The sequence below is a fragment of the Ambystoma mexicanum genome, chromosome 5q (assembly GCF_040938575.1).
Source record: "Ambystoma mexicanum isolate Mex_15411 chromosome 5q, UKY_AmexF1_1, whole genome shotgun sequence".
NCBI lineage: Eukaryota > Metazoa > Chordata > Amphibia > Caudata > Ambystomatidae > Ambystoma > Ambystoma mexicanum.
This window is the reverse complement of record NC_090933.1, coordinates 828,075,276-828,096,241: the sequence shown is the minus strand read 5'-3', so window position 1 is coordinate 828,096,241 and position 20,966 is coordinate 828,075,276.

The following is a 20,966-nucleotide window of genomic DNA, read 5'->3' as shown; positions in this document are numbered from 1 at the left end:
GGATACATCAACTCCGGCAAGTAATTCAACATTTTTCTACATAAGGCCATGCCCGACCTGGGTGAGAGGGGTAACCTGGCCTATGTAGATGTTGTACTCATCAAAAGCTCGACTGTGGAGGAACACATAGCAGAGATCCGTTATGTTCTGACACAATTGAGGGCAGCCGGAGCAAAACTTTCCTTTCAAAAGGCACATTGGTGTAGAACCCGTGTAAATTTCTTGGGGCATGATATTACTCCTCAGGGTCTCTGTCCGCAGGAAAAGAAAGTGGAAGCCCTTCAGAAACTGAAAGACCCCACAACTCTGCGGTAACTACGGAGCCTCCTTGGACTGGCTAATTATAGTAGAAAGTTCATTGAGGACTAAGCAGAGATCACAAGACCTCTGATTCATCTTTTGAATGGGGGTGTTACGTGGGAGTGGGGTCCAGAACAAGCTGAGGCAGTAAGTTAACTCAAAAGAAGCCTCTCACAAGCGCCTTGCCTAGCTTACTCTGTCAAAAACAAGGAGTTCTAGTTGGAGACAGGGTTCTCAAATACATGCTTAACTGCAGTATTATACCAAAAGCATGACAAGGTCAATAAAGTAATCTCCTATGTGAGTAAAACTTTATCCTCTGTGGAGGAAAAATTCAATGATTGTGAGAAGGCACTCCTGGAATTGGTATGGGCATTGAAGAATTACCTCCTGTTTATCCAGGGGGAACACATCATAGTGGAGACTCCACACTAGCCTCTGCAATATCTCCAAAGTGACAGAATCCAGGCCGGAAATGTGAGTAATTCCCAAATTACTTCCTGGATTCTGTCAATGCAAGGCTTTCGTGTGGAGGTCAGATATGGCCAAAACAAGAAGAGTCCCCTCGCGCAAGGTCTGGCTGACTTGCATGATTGTGCCAGAGAAAACTGTCTCGAGGACGAGAGTCTAAAAATCAAGGACAACATGGAGGTATACCTCAATTCCCCACACAAAGTCTTTGAAGAAGACTAGTGTGAGGGAATGCCCACTGTCTATGTGGCTGGATGCTCTTACCATGTTGACAACAATGGGGAAAAAGAACTTGTGGTCGGCATAGGGAATGCATGGGTGAATGAGACCCCAGAACCCTACGCTGGGTACAAGATTGGCCCCCAAAGTAGTCAAGTGGCAGAGTTGATGGCTGTGCATTAAGTCATCCTCACTGCTGTCCAACATCAACTCCACAAACTGGTCATAATCACAGATTCGGATTATGTACGGAACACGTTCGTGGAGTACCTGTTTAACTTGAAAACCAGAGGCATTTTATGTGCTAATAATAAACCCTTGAAACATGGAAAATTAATTCAAAACATTGATGATCTGGTCACCTCGAATCGGATGACCATCTACTGGAAAAATATCAAGGGTCACTCCAAAGCAGAGTGACCAGACAAAACAGGAAATGACTTAGCTGATCAGCTGGTCAAAACCGGAGCCATCCAAGGGGATCTACTAGAGATTGAGTCCCTGTTGGGGTAAATCCAGGTCGCGGCTATCACTAGGTCCCAGGCAAATGCTCACAATGAACTCTCAACTGCACAATGGAGTAAGGAGACCCCAGATGCTGATTTGATTACGGCTCAGAACATGGATCCAATAATTGCTAAGTTCTATGAACAAATTGAGGACCCTGAGAACTTTCCCCCGACGGATACCGATTACATACGGAAAGAGGACCTCAGGGTGTTGATGAAATGTCCAAAAATGTTCCGAATCCAAGACGGTTTATTGGTGAGAAAATCCCTAGCTGGCCATGATCAGTGGGTGGTCCCTACCTCATTCCGAAGCCTGATGTTAAGTGACGCCCATGATGCGGCAACAGCCGGTCATAGGGGGTTTCATACAACACTTGACATCTTAAGAGAAGTTGCATACTGGCCACACATGGGGCAGGACCTCGACCAATATTTGAGTGTGCACAATTTCAGCCAACATCACTCACACACCGTGCTGCTCTCCAAAAGAGGGGGATGACACTGCCATTGTCAGATTTACAAGTCGATTATATCAGACCTGTGATTCGCTCCACTAGGGGGAACAAGTACATGTTGACAGTGACATGCTTGTTTACTAAATGGGTGGAATGTCTCCCAGCCCCAAATTGCTAGGCAGAAACAGCAGCTGCCCTGATCATCAACCACATCTTTTTTCGCGTTTTGGACTACCCCAAAGGATCCAGTCAGACCGAGGTAGCCATTTCACTAGCGAAGTAATGACAAAGATGTGGGAGATACTTGGGGTCAAAAGGAAGCTACACATTGCTTACCGGCTAGCCTCTAATGGTGCAGTAGAGAGATATAATGAAACACTTGTGAGCTTATTAAAAAAGTTTCTGTCAGATTCTGGTACAAGTTGCGATATTCAATTACCTCTTGTCCTAATGGCCATCAAATCTACCCCTTCATCTGCAACTAAAATGTCACCGTTTGAGCTGATGACTGGATGCAGGATGGTGCTTCCCCAGCATCTGCTCTACAGAACCCAAGAGCAGACATTAATCAATGCCTCCACAACTCATGAGTATGTTGAAAATCTAAGAAAACACCTTCAACATGCTTTTGCCTATGCTCAACGAAATCTAGAGAGATCTGCAGACAGCATGAAGACCCACTATGACTTAAAGACTACTAGAAAAGAATACAATGTAGGAGACCGGGTCTACTTATACAATTTCCAAAGGAACCAGGCCAAACAGCGCAAATCTTTGCCTAGCTGGAGGGGACCTTTTGAAATTGTAGACAAAATCTCACCAGTCGCCTACAAAATCCGCATCCCCAAATGCAATTTGGCAGAGGGGGAAGATAAGTGGGTCCATATTAACCAACTAAAGTGTTGCCATCCTATGCACACTCTGCAGCAACTGGAGGAGTCTTCTGGAACCCCAGAGGGGGACACTCCAGCTCCCTAGAATTCCAACTATAACATTTTCCATATATAGTCCATAAATTACAATCGAAAAATGTGTCCTGATTTGTCAAAATGTATGTGTTTGCCACCACTACATTAATAGTGGTGGGGAAATGTCTACAAATATGTTTTTGCTTTGTCATCCTAGTTAATTGGAAACCATGGAGACTAAAACCAAGGAGGACCACCCAGGGCCCGGGAGGAAAGATCCAAGGGGCCCGGAGTATAGCTCCATACTCACATAAGGACTGGGCGAGGAAAACTTGTCAATCCACCCCTGATGGAGGAAAAGATGATTAAGTTTGCCATTTTTGGAACCAAAAGAAAAGAGACTGACCATCCCAGTTTTGCGACTTCCCATTGATGGACGATCAATGCCAAATTGCAAGGGGGGCTTGTGGGATGTTCTGACCCACTAGTCTATGCCCTGCAACATCACTGAGTGCTGCTTTCATCAAAAACAACCGTATGGCCGCCAAAAAGCCTTATGTGTGCTAAATATCTATAAGAAGTGTGCAGGGAAACCTGAAAAATAGCCCGCCAATCCATTTTTGCCTATGTCACTGGTAAAACAGGAGACCACACTGCCAAAACCTATCATTGGGCTGCCCACAGAGTGGAATAGAACTGCTTGAAAAGGCAGTGCTGCATTGCCAGGAAAATCCAGAAGTGTTCAAAATCCATTTTCCTTGGCTGTTGAAAGTGAAAAATCATGGCTCCCAAACATCAGAGAAGATCCAACATCCTTGTGGGGTGTTCACCATCACCTTATTTAAGGAATCCCCATAAGCACAATGTCAGGAGAAACACCTTTCATCAAAAAAAAATCCACATTCAAAAGGTGCTTCCCTGGGAAAAATATGTCAGATATGGGCACAGTTCCGCCGCTCGCCTGCGTCCTAGCTGTCATTACTTATACTGTCAGTTTAAAACTTGTGTCTTAAAATCAAATTGTAGAAAAGAAGAGACTTGCCATCAATAGCAATATGGGTTGCTACAGTTCAATTTCTAGGTTTTAAAAAGATTGGAATGAAGAGATTTGTGTGGATATTTGTAGAAAATGTAAATTGTATTTTAGAAAGGACCATTTTAAACTGTGTTTTAAAAGTGGACTAATGTCAGCTACACTGGACTTCAAAGACATTCCACAGTTCCTCCCCAAACAAAGGAATCTTCCTCCTCCTCTCTGCTCAGGAACTGGCATTGAGTTGTTAAGGGAAGTGGGAGGAGATTTTGGCCTGTTGCTCTGAGTAAGTACAAAAGGCTCCCTTGACTGAAAGGAAATGCAAATTCGGGTGTCAACAGAAACAACTGCCAAAGGAAGAGTGGCTCAGGTTGCTCTGGCCCTGCCAAACCTTGGAGGTTGGACTAGACTGATATGTGTATCTGAAATTCCAAGGAAATATCTTTTTGGAAAAAGACTCATAGAAAACTGTGAACAATTTGGAAAAATCTGTATTTTATAGGTTGTTAATATAAAAATGTTGCTCCCAATTTGAAACTACTCTGAACCCTGTGCGATATTCAGAGACCGGACTACTAAAATGTTGATATTGTAGCGATTGTGATCATGCTAGGAATATGAAAGTTTACAGGATTATGCCCAGATGTCATGCGCATGTATGTGGACAAATGTGTACGGATCTAACACTGGGTTTCCAACCAAAAGTGCAAAAAACTGTCCGTTTTGAACCGAAACTCTCAAGAAGATGGGACTCGGACGGATACGTGGTTTATTAAATATGTGATTTGAATATGTATTATTAGCAAGTTGGTGATATTGTAGATATGCTTTCTATGAAAAATAGATTTTCTTTGTAGGAACAAACGGGAGGTTTTTCCCTGGATTGTAAATTGCAGCATCACTATGACACCAGGTTTTCTTCTCAAATCAGGAGAGGGGAAATTCTTTGACCAATCGGATTCCTAGAGGGTGGGCTTAGTATAATCAGCCTACCCACCCTTTGGCAAATACATAAATAGGGACTGTTTTAGGACCTAGACACACACACATTCACCCATCAACTGATTTACTGGCGAAGTGCTCTGCAGGAGAACCCAGATCCAAGACTCCAGAACTCTGAAAGCAGAAGGCCCAATTCCAAAGCTGAACCCTTCTCAGCTGGCCTTTAAAATCTTGCAACCTGATTTTAACCCCAGACTTCAAAGGGGCAAACCAAAATTGAACAGCCTAACTGTGCTGTTTTCTGCTTCTTGCCAAGCACTCTTGCCAGAACCCAGAGATCCAAACCAGAGCAGAGCTGAAACCAGATAGCTGTAAACACCAGAACCAACCCGTCAGATCCAGTCCAGAGTGCCGTGCTGAGAGCAGAACCGGGTGCCTAAATCCTGTCTGGTGGGCTAGCAGAATTCCAGTACAAAACCTTTGACCAGATCCTGACGGGCCTATTCCAAAACCATAGTTGTGAGTATTTAGCATAGAATTGTCCATAGCCAATCTTGTATCCTTAAGTTATCCTATCCAACCCATTCCAACATATCCAGACTGCATTGTAGAATCTCTTTTGTCTGTTCTGAATCTTTCCCTCATCCATATAGTCCTTTGTTAATTGTAGTGATAATATCATCTTTGCGCTAATATCTTTGCTGAAGAAAGACAAGTGTCTCGGCGGGCAAATGTCAGAGCGGAGGCGGCCTGTTCTGGTGGCTGTTCTGTTGGGTATTCTGCATCTTCATAGCCTCTTTAGTGCCAAGAAAATTATTGTTTGTAAAATTCAAAAGCGCATAATTCATTGAAAATCTTGACTCTTTTTGAGAAAAATCAACCTCTACTAAAGCCTTCATAACTTCTGAAACATACATGCTAGAAACGAAATTTAAGTGTCATCCTAACTTTCAAACGAACCTAAAAGCACATTCCAACTCATTGTAGTTTTTCTGTAATTGTGTTTCTCGCGCGCTGAAAAGTTTGCCAATTTCAACACATGTAAAATAGCTATTTCTTGCATTCGACCTCAGAATTCAGTTTCCAATCTGCTAGTTATTCAATCCTCATTGCTAGTGTTTACCTGAAGCTTTCCAAAGCAGCTCCCACTAGTTTTGAATCCCATTTTGAGAATTGGATCCATTTTTAGCATTTTTCCTGTTCATTTAATATCACATTCAAAACCAATTGACCTGTTTTGAAATCATTCCTGTTTCTCTCTAAGCTTGCTGGGGGAATTGGGATTGAAACTGCATTTGTACAGTATTTATTCCTGAAACCTATTTTCTCTCCTTCCATTTCTATATTGCATATTAGGGGGGATTGAGTAGTATCAGGGGGAAAGAGTGATTACACTGCATTTGATTGAACACACAAAGTGATTATTTCTGTGCTGCATTAATTTCCTATCATTGCATTTCATTGAACCCACACAAAGTTTTATTCTATGCTACATTATTCTTCTCATCCATACTCCTACTGATTAAAGAGATTGTTGATTGTAATATCACCCATTGGTGATCATTGTATAAATATGAATAGTGTGATATCTAGATATTGTTCAAATTCATAAAAGTGTGAGAAATATATATTGTTTAAATTCATACAATAAATCTTTTAACTTTGCAAAACAACCTACTTCTGGTTCAGTGAGACGGGGGGTATCCAAGGAAGAGGGGTGTGATATAAGGGTACATCATTCAGAAATAAAAGATTTAGACATAAAAATATATGATTAAGGCTTCCAGAGGGGCATTTCACGCTAGTCATTGACTTAGGTGGAGTGCTGGGTTGAAAACACTTACAATATGTTGTCCCCAACTCACGTGACTGTCATCATGTTTGGGCATCTGTGTCAGGAAGGCATGATGCTGTTGCTAAAATTATCTCAGGATAGAGGTCAGTAGTGTTCCCATTTTTAAAGGTCAGGTACATCACACACAATTTTAATCAGTTACATACGTAGGTATGACATGGGAGCTTTGTGAATGCACAATTCCGTCAGCCAACCCTAGAAGGGTAAGGGGCTTGTCTTGCAGTGCCTGAACCTATGAGAGTGCACTGCATCATAAACAGGGAGCTGAGCCAACTGAAAATGATATATAAGGAGGGAAAATGCATAGCTTTTTAGATATCTGCTGGAGACCTGGTGTGTGATGACTGATGCATCCTGCCATGCTGTACCTCAAGAATAAAGATGTCTTTTGAAGTCCAGTCTCAGTGTCCTGATGTGCTTCAGCCTCTCTTTCCTGATCCTGGCGTTCAAAGACCCACAGAAAGTGTTGGGACCTTCTGTACAATACCAATAGGTTGTCTACATATTGTATCACCATATGTGGTATTTGAAAATTGCTCAAGTCCATTTGGATCACCCTGTTAAATATACTGGGTGATTCACAGTAACCTTTTGGGCTTTAATCTGACCCCACTGAACATGTAGGCTATCAGGTACCTGGAATCCGGGTGTACTGGGATGGGAAATAAGGTATTTTTTAGGTCAATTACCATAATGTACTTTGCTCTTTGTGGGATGTTGCACAATATTGGGTCTGGATTCAGTACAAGCAGGAACTCGGCCTTTGTAATGATATTTAGGGGGCAGAGGTCCTGTATGAATCTCCACAACCCCCCTTTTATTTCTTTACAGGGTATATGGCTGTGTAACACGGGGACATGGATGTCTGTATTATACCCTATTGCCATAATGCACGGAGGGTGGTGTATATGCATCTGTCTGCTTTGCGGGACAGTGGATACTGTTTTTCTCTTGGTAGCAATGCCCTCTCTTTCTCTCATGCCCCCTTCCCCTTTTAGCACTCCCACATCATGGGGTCCGTTTTTCCACAGTTTCCCTTTGATCTTCTCTAAATCCTGCTGTGTGTATCTGAACACTTTTTTCACCAGTTGTGTCAGTTGTGGTACTAGCCTCTCAAATTATCTTATGGGGCAAGGGATTTGTAGCTGTAACACTATTTGCCCCTCTTCCTTTTCCTCCCAATCTGAGAAAAACTGTTCATCAGTCTCACCTGTTATTGTCAATGTTGGGTCAATACAGAGTATTGTAAGCCAGTCTATGTCTTCCTCATCTGTTCCAAATAGTATCACCATGTCTTTTCTAGTAATCACTTCTTTGAGCTGCAGCAATATTAGTGTTCCTGCAGCAACTTCTTTGTGGCACTGAGGCCAGAGCAAAAAGTCTGATGCTAGTTGAAATGTTTTCCTTTTATCCCTAGCACCCAACCCAGTGTTATCTGGACCCCATATAGAAATAGGTCAGGATGTATGGGTTGTCCTCACAATTTGCTTTGGGCCTATATGGCCTGAAGGATGGCTGTCACTCTTATGCGAATATATTCTTGGTGTTGAGCACACCATGCCATTTTCTGTGAATGAAATCATTGCTTTTAGCTTGCTCAGTAAGTCCCACCCCAAGATGTTCATGGGGGTGTCTTTTGAGTACAGTAGGGGAGCTACAAGGTGTTGCATCCCGATCGTCAAAGGAAAATCATTTTGTTACTGGAATTGTGACAGTTGCTCCAGAGAACCCCTGGGTGTCCATTACTTTGTTTGACAGTGGGAATCCAACCTCCTTCATGCATGACTTGGTGGCTCCCGTATCTATCAAGAATGAGAACTCTTTCTGTCCTATCTTCACTGCTACCTCGGGTTCCTCTTCAGGGCCTTCGCTACATCTAGGACTGGACAAACATACATTCCCTATGGGTTCTCCTATTGGGATGTTATGTTTGGTGAAAACGGGAAAGGATTCCCTCCCAGAACACTTACTCCAGTTAGTAAGTGTTAAGTGAAAACACAGCATTGCTTGGACATTCTGTCCAAGCAATGCTGTGTTTTCTGGTGCCTGTGTGGGTGCTTGGAGCACGCTCAGGGGTGTCCCCTGGACCCCAACCTGTCCTGGTAATGTTTGAGGATACACCTGTGGAGGTTGTGGTTGTCCCTGCTGTGTGTGTACTTGTTGGGGCTGTGTCTGTGGATGCTGGAACTGCTGTGGCTGTGTTTGCTGCATGACCGAGCATTACTGCTGTGCTACTTGCTATGCTTACACTTGTTGCCCAAAGGGGCTGGTATGCATGAAATGTCCATGGTTTCCGCATATAAAACATGGTCCAAGGAACTGGAAATCTTCACCTCGATATCCTCCCGCTCTCTACCTTTGTGAGTTCCCCCTTGCTTGTGGATAATATTCCAAGGGCAGTTAAAGACCCCTTGTGGATAACCTCCTGTGGCTGTTCCCCCCATTGTGGGACATACTGTGGCAGCCTGTATCCCCACTGTGCTGGGGCACATTCCCTACTGGGAACCCTCCCTATGGGTGGGGGCCACTGCAGCAGAGTTAGGTATGAGCATTTCCCCTTACATTGTGAACTTGGCAAGCGTCTTCTGCCCCAGCTTCTTTTCCACCTTTGCTGCATTTTTGGTGGCCTGTCTCTCAACCTCCTGGCTCTTCTTAAAATAATGTACTATGGTAGCCCGTATTTCTGGCCATCCTTTTGTGTCTATTCTTACTATTTCGTCTTGGGAGGCATCGACATCTGATTAGAGTCTTTTGACCAATATATGGTAAAATAAAGGTATGTATTCATCCCAAGGTGTCTGCATCTCTAATGTCCAGAGCACCTGAACCTTTTATATATATTCTGCCAGATCCTCGTCTGGCTACATCTTATGGGTCATAACAGCCCCTAAATCTAAGATGTCTGGATACATGCTCTTCAATACTTTCCACATGTGGGTATGGCAGTTGTTTAATGGCTCTCCATGGTGTGCATTGGAGCTTAATTTCATCCAATTGTACCCCACTTGCTCCCATTTTTGTCTCCTGACTCTCCTAATATTGCTGTAAAAAAAAAAAATCATGTCCCCTATAGCAAGTGCCATTGTATCTTCATCTTCTCTTTTCGGTTGTGAAGGATGGTACTCCAGTCCCTACTTTGCGCCCCCTTGTCACCATTCTTCCTCTGCTTTTGCCCCTTTCTGCTTTCCTTATCTGATGTCCATTATGTGTGCTCCTCCTCACTGACCTCCTCTTTGTCTTCGTTGGCCCCTATTTCCATCTCCTCCTGCCCTGTCCATGCTCCTCATTATCTAATTTAAATGTGTTCGTTCTCTGCACCTCTTTCTCTATTGCTTTCTCTGCTTCATTGAACAAAGTGTCCACCTGTTGCTGTGTGCTCCTTTTTATGTCCGCCAGATCCTTCTTCTCTCCCCTATCAGTTTTGCCCCCCATCTCGTTTCCCTGCTTTTATTCTTTGCCTTTTCCCCTTCTAATCTGTCTGGGGAAACCCGCAGTGGGTTTACATACCTTGCTGCAGGACTTAATGCTGGGTATGCCCTGTATGGTGGAGGTGGGGCACTGGGCTGTCCTGTCTCATTGTCTGTCCTATTGCCCTGCTTTGTGGGCTCATCCTTTTTCTATTCATAGAGCTTCCACAGCCCTAGAATCCTCTGTCTACTCTTAGAACCTTTGTCATTCGTTAATATGCAGGAGAACATATGTTCTATAATCTTACTATCAAACGTTCCTTCCCCAGGCTATGCATGGAAGCACTGTCACGCAGCGTCCTGCATCCACTGAAATTCATGTTTTATTATTTTATTGCGATATTGGGGAAACATTTCACACATGTGGTCAAGGGAGCTATCCCGAAAAGCCATCATCCAGACCTCTCTCCTCTCCTCCCTGTTGTGTCCCTATGCTCCTTCCCCTTTTTCTAATACCTGTGTCCCCCTTATGCTGTCTTTTTCCCGTTCACACCCTCACTCTAATTCATCTTTCATACACACATACATACCTCTCTTCTTCCTTACGCCCTATTCACAATCTCTGGTCCTCTCCACAAGCCTACCTATGCACACACACCATGCACACTGGCCTTCTCCACAGGCCCATTCACTCAGTGTTAGAATGCCCCCGGTCGTCTCCACAGGCCCACCTTTACCTATGTTAGTGTGGTTGGAAGCTAGACCATGCCCCTTTTCTAGGCTGGCATCCACTGCTACTATGCCCAGTGCAATATTTTATAGCCGGTAATGTAGGCATCGACCCTTCCACCTCGGTGGAAGCCACAAAAAAATTAACTAACGCTAACCACCAATAATCAATGATCATAAACGTTCTGACATATACCACTCTGTAACACGCTTCCTTCACCACTTCAACAATTGAATGAAAACAACACACTTTCTCCCAATGACACAACTGTGCAATTGCCTGCACAATGCGCAACTTCGTCTAACGGGGTCAGCCCCTTTTTGCTGTAACGCAGACATGCCGGCCATACATCCACTCCATATAGGTGCATTGTACTAAATTCTATGACTACTATAGTGATTGTTATCCCTTCTTGGGGATGTGTCCCCAACACCATAGAAAATAGACTCCCTCCCCTTGTGGGCATGCAACTATGACACAGCACATTCATGTGTGGGTACACTCAAGTGTCGTAGAGACCCTCAAGTCCTCTTGGCACTGAGCCTTCCTTGTTGGCTCACTTTTTCTCTTGAGTGCGGGCAGCATTTGAGACCAGTAGGACTTCTGTTAACTCGGCATCTGCAAGACCTCCTCAGTGGTGTGCGTAGAACTGGCCTACTGTCGCCAGACCCCTGTCCCTGGCCCCCACGGTTGGCAGCTGGAATACCCTCAGTTGGCTGAGGGAACTGAGGATCTCGCTAGGGCCACTAAAATGTATCAGGGGTCCTGCACGAGCATGTAGTCAAGAAAACATCAGGCAAGAAGTAACAGTGTTTATTACAGCTTGGCAAGCACAAATCAAACAGCACAGTGGAACAGAACTCGTTGATAGGAGCTGACAACACCGCCCACTGCGGTCAGATATTTTATACAGTTAAGGGTTATTTGCATAGTCAGGAACAGTTGCGATTAATGTTGCAAAATATCACACATCCTGCTAAACTGATTGGCAGGACTACATCAGTCCACTATAGCTAGACAGATGGGGGATTGGAGAAAACAATCTTGACCCCTCCCTTCATCACCTCCCCTATGATGGTACATTTCTTCCCACTCTAACCGCAGGAATTACTTATTTCTTTATTTGTAATACAAAATCATGCTGAGCCCCGGGAGTTTATTATTCTGCCATTGGTCAGCACCCATTGAAAAATATGAGACATCCTGAGCCTGTGGGATTCGAAACGTTCATCCGGCATCCGAACAATGAGGTGTCTCGCGGACATCAGCAAGAACACAATATTCTTGTTACCTTTTATGGACACCAAATCTCTCCTTCTGATTGGCTCCTTTTCGTGTCAACCCCTTGTCCCACATCCTTCTTCCCATGCCCATCTGCCAAGGGGCAATTTGAAACTACTGATCCTACTGTGGCTGTTCCTCCGAGAACATGTTTGTATAAGTTTAATTCTCTCCGGTCCCAGCAAGCACCCAGGAACTTTGCTCGCTGACCTTGTATGTACCTGCTGGTTCCTGTTCCTAGTGACTACTGTCTCCTGTGAACAGTCAGCTGGTCTAAATCCTCCTGCACCCCATTACCATAGAGCGCTCATGTTTGCCCGTCATGCAGAGCCTGTCAGTATTAAACCACAGTGATTTCCTTACTTGTGGCTCTCACCTCATAATGGCGGTTAGGTGGTTCCCCCTCGCATTAGGTTGCCCTAGTTATCTCATTTTCATACTCCACACTCCCGAAGCTACTTCATGTCCCCCCCTTGAGTACACCCACCCCAACCTTGTTCCTGGAATTCTCGAGCTTCAAGTGTGCTTTAGACACCTTTATTATGGCTGTCAATGTTATCCTGTCCCGTCTAGGGGTGCCCTGTCCCACTGCCATCATTCCCGCAGCTGGTAGGTGCACCCCCTTGACAGCGCTGAATCAGTACCTTCACTGCACCCCCATGCAAAACACACATACAATGCTAGCAAACAAGACACACCTGAAACCCACAATCTGGAACAAGAAACAGTCTGTTTTTAATGTGAATATTGGTTTTATTTAAAATCCATCCGCATTTTTACAGAAAGCAAAATGCAACATGCCTGCTGTTGTCTCACTTATGTTTGCTCACAACACTAGTAAACTTATTTTGCATAATTACACAAACATACACAAACATAAATAGAATATATAATCAACTCTAAATAGCTATTCTAGATGGAAATAGGATATTTTAATATATGTGCATACGTCCATCTGAATACACCCTTCTATGATTGAAACAACACACAACTCAGAGGAAACAGATCAATAATATGGGAAAAATAATTCTATTGTGTGCTTATCAACTTGCACCAGCTATATACAGTCTCTAATAAGCAATAGATAAGTCCCTGATATCTCTCAGAGTAATTGCTAAATAATTATAAAATAAGGGCTACAACTTCATTGAGCTATCTCCCAAAAGCTTTAGAGCCTATGATCTCACTATTATATCTGGTCAGGGGTTTATCAGCGTTAGCCATAAACATTGACACAGCCAAGGACAGCAAATGAAACAAAAAATACAAATTAAATGACCATCTGCGGCACACAACCTAATTTTTTGAAAGAAAGAGAAAGAGGCTTGTCCTCAAATAATATGGTTCTCAAAATAGCAGCACTACTCAGTTTTCAGTATATATATATATATATATATTTTTTTTGCCAACATGTGTTTTGACCTCTATTCCTAAGGTCTTCTTCAGGGATTCATTAACAGTAGACAACATATTGAAACAAAATACAGTAGATATAAAATATACATTAGAGACCACAAAACCATTAGTTGTATGAAAAGAAAAAAAATAACAATCATTGCATTAGCACATTATGGTGCCAAACACATACATACAAACCAAAACATAATACACACCAGATACGACAGCAGAGATGTTTTGCAAGTAAAGAAAAATAAATACAAATAATGTGTTACTAACATCCTATTAGCAACATTCAATCATATAGTTACAATATATCTCAGTTTCCATGCTACCTTTTATTAACACCAACATTCACAAAAAATGTCTGTGTGAGTTTTTTCAAAATTATGTGGGTGATTAGATACATAATTTTGAAAATACTCTTGTTTGAATATGTTGTCTTCTGGCAAAGAAGCCCTAAGAAGACCTCAGGAATAGTGGTTGAAACACGCATTGGCAATCCAGTATAAACAAACATTTAAAAAAAATATATATATATATATATATATATATATATATACTGAAAACTGAGCTGGGCTGTTATTTTGAGAACCATATTATTTGAGGATAAGCCTCTTTGTCTTTCTTTCAACAAATTAGTGTGTGTGTCACCGATGGTCATTTAATTTGGTTGCTTAATTTTTAATTGATGTTAATTAAATTTATGAAAATCACTACCAAGTATATGTTTTTATTTTGTAGAATAAAAAAGCTTTGATGCTTAAAAGTAATAAGAGTCCACTTTAGGGAGAATATGTCTATTTCTGTGCATTGTTACATGGAAAAATTATGTTGCTAATTAAAATTCACATTATGTTCTTGGAGAAACAAACGTCCTTCCTATTCCACTTTAATGAGTCTAAGGAGTATAACACTTTATTAAGGTTTTTTAATGTAAACTATAGTTTTCACAGGTCAAGAAGTGTATTTTCACTGCAAAACTGTGGGATCTGTTGTATACGACACTTGAACATGCCAATATATTTTGCTCTTATGAAAGGATTTAATTAATTCCTGGGGCATTTATCTTAATCCTCTGGGTGTATGGTACTCACGTCTGGTTTGCCTTTCAAAGGTCCAGGATAGGAATGAACTCTGAATGGTTCTGTGTAGGGAAGGTCCTCTGAATACAGCTCCATCTGAAACAGGCCCTCTTAAGGAGAGTTTCCATCAGGTGCACCCAAGTGAAACCTCAGTCTGCATTTCAACTGTTGAACAGGCTTTCTTCCTTTCTGCTTTTCGCAAAACACTCCTCTCTACCCATGTGTATGAGGTCAAATACCCAGCAAATTCTACCCATGCAGTAGCACTCTTTGATGTTGAATTTTTGGATTGGACAGGGCCTGTGATAGGTTCTGTTCACTTACACGCACCCAGTACAGTCTGATCCTCCTCTTATCTTTTACTGGCCTATTAAATTTCCTATGTCAAAAGGGTATGTGTATGCCATGACGTAGCCTGCCCCATAGAAATGTGAAATTAAAATGGATGTCATGAATTCCCAGATTCACCCCTTTTGGACTGCTCGGAAATGTGGAAATCGTCTTGCGGCATCCATGTTTTTCCCCAAAATGGCCGCCGGTGCTGAGATCGCTATTGCAGCAGTCTAGTTTCCCTTCTCCACATCAGCTGATATGTGCTGCTCTCATGCGAGCAGGTGCGTCTAAACGTTCGGTTGCTTTCAGCTGTTCTCAGCGCTTCTCCCACAGACTTTCCCTTGTTTGCCTTCCCGCTGTCCTGCTTCCAGCCCTGCTGTGTCCTTCCTTCCTTGTCCTTCCCTGCTGCTTCCCCTTTCAGTTCTCACCGAATCTGTATTACCGCCGGAATCCTTCCACGGTTCCCAGACATTACTTCCTGTATTCCTTCATCCTTCCTGGAACTTCCTCCGAGTCTTTCAACTAAACCAGCACTGGCACGGCAGTGGCCCCGGAGGCCAGCCCACTCGGCTCTTAGGCCGGCAGGGTGGCGTTGGGGGAGACTCACCCATATCTCTTCGTATCCAGGGATCCTTCCCTTAAGAAGAAAACCTCTAAGGAGAGACAGGTGAGCTTTGACCCCAGGTCCCACTTGCGTGACAGTTTGAGACACCAACAGATTAAAGCCAATATTGATCCTTCCATGCAAGAACTGCTCCGTGGTAGGCAGGCGCTATCCACAGAAGTACAAAACTTAAAGGCAGAAAATGCAGCCTTGAGGCAATTGGTTATGTCCAGGGATTCAGCCTTTCAGGAAAGTGCAGCAGCAGGTGGCAACGTGGAGAAATATGATGGGGGGGTCTAAAACACTGCAAGCCTTTCTGGATTCTTGCATGCTGCATTTTACCGTTAAGCCTTACTATTTTTCTACTCCAAGAGCCAAGGTGGGCTTTATAATTTCCCATCTTATTGGGAATGCCATTTCCTGGGCCACCCCTCTGGTATCCGCCAGTGATCCCCTCCTGGATAACTATGAGGAATTCCTGGCAGCCTTCAAGACAATGTTTGACCGTCCTGATCAGGTTTTTTCAGCTTAGGAAACATTGTTAGAGTTCCAATAAGGGAACCAGGATATGTTGACATACGTGACAAGATTCAAACAACTGGCAAAGGAAGCTAACTGGTCCTTGGAAGCCTGTTTTTCCCTATTCAGGAAAGGTTTAAATGAAATGAGGAAAACAAAGATGAACTTGCTAGGGTAGCCCGCCCTGGCTCCTTCCAGGCTCTTCTGGATTTGTCATTCCAAATCAACTTCCGCATTCAGGAGAGGAAGGCTGAAAAAAGGAGAGTACAAAGCCCTCAATTGAAACCCACACCAGTATACCCCAGCTCAAGAGAACCACCTCAATCTTCTACCTCAGAAACTGAACTCATGCAAATCGGAAATTTGCGAGGACCCCTAACTCCTCAGGAAAGGACACGCCGTATAGACAGTGGTTTGTGCATGTACTGCGCTTCAGATAAATATCTAGTCCGGAACTGTCCCTTTGCTCTGCCATTGGAAACGCCAGTGTAACGCTCATCTGATTCCCACGGAGGCGCTGGTCTTGGCAGGAAGGTGTCTGTGACTCGAAAAGTGATGTGCAGGACTCGATTGGCTTCTGGGGTCGAACCTCTTCTCACTGTGTGTCGAACCCGAAGGGTGAGGTTTCTGTAGGTGAAAGAATATGGGGGTTAAGGGTCTGGGCTGTTGAATGTTCCTCTCCCTCTCCCTCTCTTCCTAGCTTCTCCGTAGAGCCCCCCCAGGTCACGTGCTCACCTTAGATAGGTGAATGCTGGACTCTCCATCTGCGTCTGGTGCAGGGTGCCGTTGCCAGTTCCTTCACTGGTGAAACATAGGCCTCTTGAACTCAGAGGATCGTTACCGTCGTTAACTGCACGAGCGGTGAGTTTCTGGGCACCTTTTTAGTCTTTATAGTCTTTAGGTGCGTGGCACGTTAATATTGAACAGGACTCTGTATAATGCTTTCCCTTTTTGTCTTGCAGGACTCTGGAGACGGAAGATGGAGTGAAGCGCCTGGAAATGCGTAAGTAAATGCAAGCGCTCTAACTGTCTTTTTCCCTTGCTGCTTAGTCCGTGCTGAAGAGACGCTGGAGTATTTGCATGCGTTCTTATTGTGGCGAGCGCGATGGGCGTAAGTAAATACCTGTCTAATGTCTCTTCTTTTGTTTTCACAGGCGGCGATGCAGCTTGAAGAAATCCGGAATTCGCGGAGTGCCGGTGAGTGATAACAATGCTTTTGTCTCCACAGGCGGTGGTGCAGCGTGAAGAAATCCGGAATTCGCGGAGTGCCGGTGAGTGATAACAATGCTTTTGTCTTCACAGGCGGAGATGCAGCGTGAAGAACTGGCCGCAGCCGATGGATCAGGTGAGTAAGCACTGCGTGTAAAGGTTGCCTTGCTAACCTGTTGTTTCTTGTCCTTGCAGGTGCTGTTGTCGACTGGATACAGGAATGGTAAGTATAATTCTTGCAGGTTCAGGATCGAAAGAAGAAAGGCCGGAGCAGACTCGGTGAGCGTTCTGCTGCAGATGCAGAATAACGCGAAGCACGTTTCATCTATCGGGTGTGGTTTAAATAGCCTTGGAGTGATGAGGCGTCTTCCTCCATGGCCCCGCCTAGGTAAGAAAAGAGTTCCAGTTCCAGAAGTGTTCCAGTGCTGTATCCAGGGAGTGGAGCTTGCCCCACCCAGGTAAGAAAGTAGTTCCTGTTCACAGAGGACTTCTAAGTGGCTGGTAAGTAAGCAGCATGGTCTGCTGCAGGTAAGTCCACCCAAGCATCTTTATCCATAATATGAGCCCGGCACTTCCAGTGCCGGGACCGATGACTGTGATGAGCCTGGTGCCACCGGCGCCAGGACGAGGCCCAAAAGGTCCCAGTGGGGACCGGCTGGTGCCTAAGATAACGGTTAGGGGCCTGCTTCCAAGGATGTTGGGTTGTTCCTGACTCCTTGGAAGCAGTGATCATGACAGCCAGCTCCCGATCCTGAATGGAGCACATTTTTGGGAGACTGATACATTCTCCACCTTTTCGGCTTCATTGGAACTTGCTCAAAGGTCGTCTTTGGTCATTCTCAGGTCACCTTAACCGTCCACACTAGAGATTGCTTTCCCCTCCTGGCTCTAGTGGATTGTGGTGCCATGGGCATTTTTCTTGACGATGACTGGGCTCAGCAACATCACATTCCAATAGAAAACAAAGAGCTGATTCAAGCAGTTGAAGGAATTGATGGAAGACCATTGTCATCCGGACCCATCACCCAACAAACGGCGCTGCTCATATTGACTATAAACAATCATCAGGAACAACTTCACTTTGACCTAATAAAGACGGCCCACTATCCAGTGGTATTGGGCATGCCCTGGTTACAACGACATAATCCTTACATTAACTGGGCAGCCGGGTCTTTGTTCTTAGACTCAGAATATTGTCTGTCACAAGGCCTCTCCAGGAACCCTCCAGTTGTGAAATTCACCAATACCATACTCGAGACTTCAAACCAAGTGACTATTGCTAATATTCACCAGGTACCTGAAGAGTACAACCAGTTCTCTGATGTATTCTCCTCGAACATAGTCCAATCCTTGCCCCCACATAGGCCGGAGGATAGTGCCATTGACACAGATAAGGACGCAATCATACCCTTTGGCCGGATGTTTATCCTATCGGAACCTGAAAAGAAAGCCCTTTGTGAATACTTGGATAATACCCTAGCTAAATGGAACCATTGGCCTTCCAAATCTCCGACTGGGGCTTCTTTGTTTTATGTACCGAAGAAAGACACCCAAGAACTTTGCCTATGTTTGGACTACAGAGGTCTCAATCAGTGCACCCTGAAGGATCAATATCCTTTGCCTCTCATTCCCAATATTCTTGAAGCATTGAGGGGAGCAGTGCTTTTCACCAAACTTGACTTGAGAGGAGCATATCACTTAATTTGCATAAGGAAGGGTGACGATTGGAAAACCCCTTTACTCATTTCGAATATTTGGTTATGCCATTTGGGCTATCAAATGCACCTGCTGTTTTTCAATGTTTTATGGACCGAGTGTTCTCGGACATGCTTTCCTTGTTTGTTATCGTCTATTTGGATGATATTTTGATCATTTCAAAAGACTTAGCCTCACAAAAGGGGCATGTATCACAGGTCTTAAACCACCTACGGGAACACCATCTGTTTGCATAGCCAGAGAAATGCATCGTCCATGCTTCTTCAGTACGCTATCTGGGTTTCATTATAAGCCCTCATGGCATTTCCATGGATCCATCCAATATCAAGGCCATTACGTCCTGGCCCACACCCACAAATGTTAAACAAATACAATACTTCCTGGGACTGGCACATTTTTATCGCAAATTCATACCTGCATTCTCCTCAGTGGTGCGACCCATTATCTCTCTCCTAAAAATGGACACCGCCTTCAGATGGGAATAATCTCAAGAAGCCGCCTGTCAGACACTAAAGGAACAATTTACACAAGAAACCATCCTGTGCTAACGTGATGTAACTAAACCCTTCCTGGTAGAAACAGATACATCTGAGTATGCCATTGGGGCCGTTCTGAAACAGGAACAATAAGATAATTGTGAACATCCAAATGCTTATCTTTCAAGAACACTGAATCCTAGTGAAGTTCACTATTCGGTTCTTGAAAAATAACTACTGTCTATCAGACAAGCCTTTACAGAATGGCGTCATTTCCTCCTAGGGGCCAGATTCCCAGTACAAGTTGGACGGATCATAAGAATCTACAAGTACTTCAGTGCATGGAATGTAGAAACAGTCGTCAGGCACGATGGGCTTATTGCTCAATTCCAGTTCCAGATTTGCCATATTCCTGGTCCTCTAATATCATAGCTGATGTCTTGTCTCGACGTCCAGATTATACATAGAAGAGACTCCATCTCTGCCCACGATGTTTCCTGAAAGGGTATTTATTTCCCAAGCTGACACCTTACTGGACCAGATTAAAATAGCCACTCCAACATCCGAATTATGGGAAGATTACAATAACTCCAACCATTGGTCCTTACAACCTCAAAATGGATATCTCTTCAAGGACACTGCCTTGGCAGTCCCTTCAAAGGAACTCAGGAATAAGGTAATCTGCCTCTGCCATGAAACCTGTTTTTCCAGTCATCGGGGCATTAATACTACCATGCAGACCATACTAAGACAGTTTTGGTGGCCAAAGATGCAACAGGAGATAACCAAATATATCCAGGCTTGTGTTGTATGTGCTCAAAATAAACACGTCAACAGGAAACCTGCTGGTCTCCTACCACAGCCAGAACTACCTACTTGTACCTGATAGATAATAGCCACTGATTTCATCGTGGAACTGCCTACTTCAAGAGGATATACCTGCATTATGGTTACCATCAATATGTACTCTCACATGGCCCATTTTACTCCGCTACCTAAATTGCCTAATGCCCAAGAAATGGCAAACACCTTCATGACGGAGATCTTCAGGTTACATGGAGTGCCTTCCAAGATTTCTGACATAGGTACCCAATACACCTCCCGGTTTTGGTCTCAGCTGTGTCGCATGTTAGGCACTGAAATAGCATTGTCTTCTGGGTATCATCCCCAGCCTAATGGCATAATGGAAAGGGTGAACCAAACCATCGAATAATATTTACGTTGCTTTTCCTCCCAGGTCCAGGATGATTGGTCAGTGCTGCTTCCTGTAGCAGAATTTGCATACAACAACTCTGATCATTCCACCACTAAAGTCAGTCCCTTTTTGTGCAACTACGGTTTCCATCCATCAGTGCTACCCACTTACCTTCCTCATTCCACTTCTGTCACCCTCTGTGGACGCTTGGATAACGGACTTAAGCACCCTGCATCAGAATGTCAAAAACATTTATTGGAAGCCAGAACCATCAATAAGAGATATGTTGATGCCAGACTTAGACCGGGCCCAGTTTACATC